The sequence below is a fragment of the Eucalyptus grandis genome, chromosome 7 (genome assembly GCF_016545825.1).
Source record: "Eucalyptus grandis isolate ANBG69807.140 chromosome 7, ASM1654582v1, whole genome shotgun sequence".
Lineage (NCBI taxonomy): Eukaryota > Viridiplantae > Streptophyta > Magnoliopsida > Myrtales > Myrtaceae > Eucalyptus > Eucalyptus grandis.
This window is the reverse complement of record NC_052618.1, coordinates 43963257-43970437: the sequence shown is the minus strand read 5'-3', so window position 1 is coordinate 43970437 and position 7181 is coordinate 43963257.

Sequence of the window (7181 nt, the reverse complement as noted above, 5' to 3'; positions counted from 1 at the left end):
GCATTTGTCTTGCTAGAAAACCACCACATTAACATTTTGGCCGGATTTTCTTGTTGTTGGCACTTGACTGATCTATTTTGCTCCGACTTTGGTACTTAAGTATCACATTCCTAACTTTTGGCATTTAAGTGTTTCTCGTGCCAAGTTTTGGCACTTCAAGGGTCTGGGTGTCATCACCCACTGCTTGATAGATGAAGAATAAGACCTCATAAAGGGCTATGGGTGTTCTTCTTCTTATGAAGCAAAAACCATACAAGTTTTTAGAAGAGCGCCATCTTCGTCCATGGGGTAAAACTTGTCATATCGAATCGATTTGGCCTGTGCAGCAGGCATGTTCCGGAGTTGACTCATCACCATCACCATCACCAAAATCCATTCCACTTGAACCTCCTTACCTTGTCATACATTTTCGTGATAGTTAACAACGAGAACTTCGAGCCCTTTCAATTTGAACGTCAAGGTCAAGACAGTGGATGGAGAGAGAGAGAGAGAGAGAGAGAGAGAGAGAGAGAGAGAGGGAAGGAGGGAGGGAATGTCTTTCAATATTAGGGGAACTTCGCCTTCATAGTGCTAATTGCGGAGCATATGTTCTCTTTTCTATGTGGTCAATGGACAAGCAATTACCCTTCTAATTACTATATTTGAATGGCACGTACCTCACCTCATCTCTGTTATATGTGAAGCAACTTCACAGTGAGATTTCAATATTACAATTTTGCACGATAACTTCACAACAACAATGCTTGCTATATGTATTGTCATTAGTAATTTACATTATCGACAAAACCTTGAATTGAAAATACCAAAGTAATTTACTTGCAATCCATATAGTCTTCACATTCAAAATTTGAATTTAATTAACCTTGTGCATTTGATAATAATGTGAATTTATATTCTAAAGTTACTAAAATCCATAAATATAGTACCTTCTTTGCATGATTCAAGTTTTGTTCTTTTTTCACGCACATGGTGTGCACTCTTTTGTTATTAGTATAGAGATTGACCTTGTAGATCAATATATGAGGTCCCTTGTCTGGAAAGGGTTTTTTTGACAAGCTCCACAAATCGTGTGATACATGTGAAAATCAAGTTGTCATCACTAATTAGGATATGCTGCAGATGGCATTTGTCCTGGCATGACTATAGGATTCCTTTACCAACTGGCATGTACAAAAAATGATATGCGCAATTGTCAGATCAATTGTTGAAATATCGTCCACATCGCTTGACATGGGTCATGTATGCTATTTATATTGATGTAACGTAATAGCTAGTGCTATGTCCTTTGCATATGTGTGTCCACCCTCATCAATCAAATTCCACATGTTGCTCCTAATCTGGCTTGCAAGTGAGAGGATGTGTTGAAATATTATCTTACATAGCTTGACAATTGGCCCTATAGACTCTTATTGGACTTTCCATCTCAACTTACAATTTGGTTGCAAATAGAAATTTTCTACATTGGCAGATAAAATAAGTTGTAATTAGATTGTTGAAAGGTTTAAAGTACAAATTAATAAATGGCATAAAGACTTTGAAGTCCCATTCTTACAAGGAAGAGAGATTGACCCTCTTTTCTGGAGACCGCTACCCATCCCTCCCTATAAAAGATCCATTACAGACGAGAAAGAGGGGGCCAGAGAATTGATAACACAGCCATTGGAAAGAGAAATCGTGAGTGGGCTACAGCATAGGGAGAAGAGAGCGTGAGAGATTGGTCACGGCCAAGCATCTCGTGGACATGACATTGCTGATTTGTGGCCGCAATTCACCGCCAAGCTTTAACCTGAACTTGCTGCACCACTGTATCTTGTGGTGCCCCCAGCTACGAGACAACGCATTGCTATTCCAGGGCCTACTGTGACGATCCACCGCTGAGACGCAGCACAGTTTTCCAGTCCCAAGCATCAGCTAACGAGTTTCCATCAGCCTTGGCGAGTCTCCCTGAAGGTTGCAGGTTCCTGTCGAAGTTGCCGTTGTCCCCTGGCTCGCGGTCCTGTCCAGTCACCATCAACACTAACTGATATCTCGAGAGTTTTCCCAAAGTTTCTTTCCCGACCAGCAGCGATTCACTCAAATCAGAATCGTTTTTTTTTTTTTTAGGTCTAGGCTTGTTTCTTCATGCAAATTTCCAGTGAGGCCCATTCTTACTGATTCAGACGCAGCTCCTATTCTTGGCCACACCTTTCTTTGCAGGTTTCTTCCGGGGCAAATTAATTTGTCCTCTCGTTGCTGCGCGCAATAAAGTCCGGGGAGTGTTGAGCATCTCCAACTTCTGGCAGCAACCAAGAAATTTGTGCTGAGCCTCACCCACGGGCACCTAGTTGATCCACCACCGGGCACATCTGCCGCGGATCATCCACCACGATTGCCACCATCCAACACGTTCTAATTCGGAAACATTATCCGCATGATATCGTCAATTAGGTAAGAATCTTGATTACTTTGTTATTATTGTCTAATTCGTAGAATTGTGTTGTTGTTTGAATATTTGATCGATATTGCCATATCCTAAAAATCTCTTGATCCCTCATGAATTAGCAGATTTTCCTAATTTCACAACATGTATACAATTAATAGTTCAATTTCATGCCCGAAATATGACTCGCAATCGAACGGAAAAATCGTCAATCCGAGATATGATTCACAATATCGTTAAAAATTGGCCAATCCGATTTCATGTGCAAGATATGATTCGTCAATTTATTTCTAAAATTAAGTGGACATGAATGATATCCTGCCTGATTTGTCGCCGTATTTTTTTCTTTTTTGCTTTTGCTTGAATTGATTTTTCTTCCATAAAAGAAAACCCAAAAAAATAATTAATAAATTGCTGGTAGATTAGGTTCATGTTAGAATATTGTCTGTTTTAGGATAGTTTGCATGTTTAAGATTAAGAAATTTATTTATTCCGAATTTTTGAAATAAAAATACCAAAAATATTAATTTAGGATGTTAGATATTCTTTTCATTAATTGAATTGCATGTTCAATTGTTAGGCAGTCTTAACTTCGAATTTTATATAAAAAAAAAAAAGGGAAAAAAAAATATCATGCGTGTGTCACCTAGAATTAGGTCATTCTTTGTATGTTATCTAGTCATTGCATATTCGGATAAGACTGCATGTTAACTTAATTCTAGATAATCTTTCTAAAATTAATTATAAGTTTAGATAACTTTTCCTTGATAGATTGCATTTTAGGTTAGGGATTACCTAGTTAAGATAACATTCTAGTTTAAATTAGGATTTTGCCTAATTTAATTCTTAATATAAGTTGGATAATATCTTAATCTAGATAGGCAACTTTTGCTATTTTCTAATTTCGAATTTTACGTAAAATACCAAAAAGAACATTGTCTTAGAATAAATTAGTTTCTTTCTCTAGGATAGATTGCATGCTTATTTAAGAAAACACAAAAAAAAAAAAAAAAAAAAAAACTCCTATACTTATGTTATGTAGTTTAGGCCATATTGCTATGTCATGTTAGATTAGTAGCATGCATTGCATAAAGCATGATTCTCATTAAACAAATGAAAATAAAAATTAATTAATTGCATGTTAACCAGAAATCATGCCTAGTTGGTTGATGTGATTTTCTAATTAACATTGCAGATGCTTTCGTTGTTATGAGGTAAGTCTCGTAATTTATTTATTATTTTCTTGGATGTTAAATTGGTGGTATGGGCACTCGCATGGTCACCTCATATGTTATGAAAGTAAATTAAAATTAATTCATGTTACCTACAAAACATTTTTTTAGAATAAAAGAGAAAAAGTACCGAAAGAGCGTTAAAGAAATCTAACGTAATCAATTTCTCGAACTCACAATCTTTGGTTCACATGAGTAAAGTAAATCTCCTGTTAGTTTACTTGGGTTTCTAATCGACCTCCAAACATAGATTAGTGGCAATTCCTAATTGAAAAATCATTTACATGTTAAGAACGCGAACCTAAGTCGCGAGTTGATATAAGCATGGAAGAGCCCGAGCTAAGTCTAGACTTAGTATTTCATTAGCCAAATCCTAGGTAGTGCATCCAAGGTTAAGTCACGACTCATATGTGTCCCCACACTCATCAATCAAATTCCACATGTTGCTCCTAATTCTACTTGCAATGAGAGGATGTGTTAAAATATTGTCTTACATCACTTAACAATTGACCCTATAGACTTTTTATTGGACTTTCCATCTCAACTTACAATTTGGTTGCAAATAGAAATTTTCTACATTGGTAGATAAAATAAGTTGTAATTAGATTGTTGAAAGGTTTAAAGTGCAAAATAATAAACGACATGAAGACTTTGAAGTCTCATTGTGCTTGATGGCTTGACCGGACGGGTCTTGGGGGGCATTGACTTGGAAGTATTGAATCGTGCTTTAAGATATAGAAAAGACTGAGTGCCTTTTCCTTGTGAATCAAGCCAAGAGATCCGTTTGACCCAAACCTAGCACTTATGTATTCATCAAAACCCTAGTTGGGAAATCACGAAGAACTATGGCATTCTACACTAGCTTTTGGGAAATTTATCAAAATGTCTTAAATCCGTTGTGTGGATGCCAATTCAATCCCAAGCCTTTCAATTTGGTCAATTTAGTTCTAAACATTTTTATAATTAGCCAGTGTAGTCCTTTGACCAATTTTGGCAGGAAATTACTGACATATATAATGGCCATCTTATGTGGCATAACCGACACAAACGTAAACAATTTTTACAATTATTTTAAATTTTTAAATTTTTTCTGTTTTTATTTTCTTTCTTTTTCCTTTTTCTTATTTCCCTCTGCCGGTGCATGACCTCAATGGTGGCTGGCGAAGGTCACTGGCCCTCGCCCAATGGCGAATGAAGGTTGCCAGCCATCATTGAAAGTCTTCTCCGAGGAACATCCCCAAAACCAACATTACTGTTGAAATTTTTTATACACGTGTGATCTCTCTCCATGCTTTCGCGTTGACTCTCTAATATGATATTAGAGTCACATTTTGCTTGATTTCATTTCACATATGTGTCCCCCTCGTGCAATCCAAATCCACGAGTTTATGCGCTCTTTATTCACATTAAAGCAACTTAAGTTTTGGTTGGACATTCTAAAAATTAATGAACAGCTTAAATTTGTTGATGTCTCTGACAATTATTGGTGGGAAGTTGAACTCTTGAAAAACTTGAGGCACTAGCAATTACTAAGCTTGAGCTGGAACCAAGTTAGAAAATGATAATAACATACAGTCTACGGTTACTCATATAGTCTTCACATTCAAAATATCAAAGTAATTTACGTGCAATCCATATATAGTCTTCACATTCAAAATTTGAATTTAATTAACATTGTGCATTTAATAATAATGTGAATTTATATTCTAAAGATACTTAAATCCATAAATATAGTACCTTCTTTACATGATTTAAGTTTTGTTCTTTTTTCACGCACATGGTGTGCGCTCTTTTGTTATTAGTATAGAGATTGATCTCATAGAGCAATTTATGAGGTCCCTTGTTTGAAAAGGGCTTTTTTGGACATGCTCCACAAATTGTGTGATGCATGTGAAAATCAAGTTATCATCACTAATTAGGATATGTCGTAGATGGCATTAGTCTTGGCATGACTATTGGATTGCTTTATCGACTGACATGTATAAAAAATGATATGCACAATCGTAAGAACAATTGTTGAAATATCGTCCACATTGCTTGACAATGTGTCGCGTATGCTCCTTATATTCATGTAACCTAATGGCTAGTGCTATCTCCTTTGTATATGCGTCTCCATCCTCATCAGTCAAATTTCACATGTTGCTCCTAATCCGGCTTGTAAGTGAAAGAATGTGTTGAAATATTGTCTTATATTGCTTGTCAATTGGTCCTATAGATTCTTTATTGGACTTTCCATCTCAACTTACAATTTGGTTGCAAATAGAAATTTTCTACATTGTCGGATAAAATACGTTGTAATTAGACTGTTGAAAGTGCAAAATAATAAACGACATGAAGACTTTGAAGTCTCATTGTACTTAATGGCTTGACCGGACGGGTCATGGGGGGCATTGACTTGGAAGGATTGAATCGTGCTTTAGGATATGGAAAAGATTGAGTGCCTTTTCCTTGTGAATCAAGCCAAGAGATCCGTTTGACCCAAAGCTAGCACTTATGTATTCGTCAAAACCCTAGTTGGGAAATTGCGAGGAACTATGGCATTCTACACTAGCTTTTGGGAAATTGATCGAAAATATTTTAAATCTGTTGTACAAATGCCAATTCGATTCCAAATCTTTTGATTTGACCAATTTAGTTCTAAACATTTTGATAATTCACAATGTAGTCCTAAGGCCAATTTTCGCTTGAAATTGCCAACTTGCATGCTGGCCATCTTATGTGGCATGAACGACACTAATGTAAACAATTTTTACAATTATTTTAATTTTTTCTGATTTTATTTTATTTTCTTTTTCCTTTTTCTTATTTCCCTCCGTCGGTGTACAACCTCAATAGTGGCCGGCGGAGGTTGCCGGCCCTTGCCTAGTGGCCAATGAAGGTTGCCGGCCATCATTGAAAGTATTCTCAAGGCACGTCCCCAAAATCAACATTGAAAAATGTTGAAATTTTTTATACACATGCTTTCGGCCGTCTTATATGGTACAACCAACACTAACGTAAATAATTTTTACAATTATTTTAATTTTTAATTTTTTTTTTTTTAAAAAAATTTCTGTTTTTATTTTCTTTATTTTTTCCTTTTTCTTATTTCTCTCCATCGGTGCATAGCCTCTATAGTGGCCGGCGGAGGTCGTCAGCCCTCGCCCAGTGGCCAATGAAGGTTGCCGGCCATCATTGAAGTCTTCTCCAAGGCACGTCCCCAAAACCAACATTGAAAATTGTTGAAAATTTTTATACACGTGATTTCTTTCCATGCTTTCGCGTTAACTCCCTTATATGATATCGAAGCCACCTTCTACTTGATTTTATTTCACATACGTGTCCACATCGTGTATCAAATTCCACGAGTTTTTGCGCTCTTTATTCAAATTAAAGCAACTTAAGTTTTGGGTCGGACATTCTAAAAATTAATGAACAGCTTAAATTCCTTGACGTCTCTAACAATTATTGGTGGGAAGTTGAACTCTTGAAAAGCTTGAGGCACTAGCAAGTACCAAGCTTGAGCTGGAACCAATTTAGAAAATGAACAT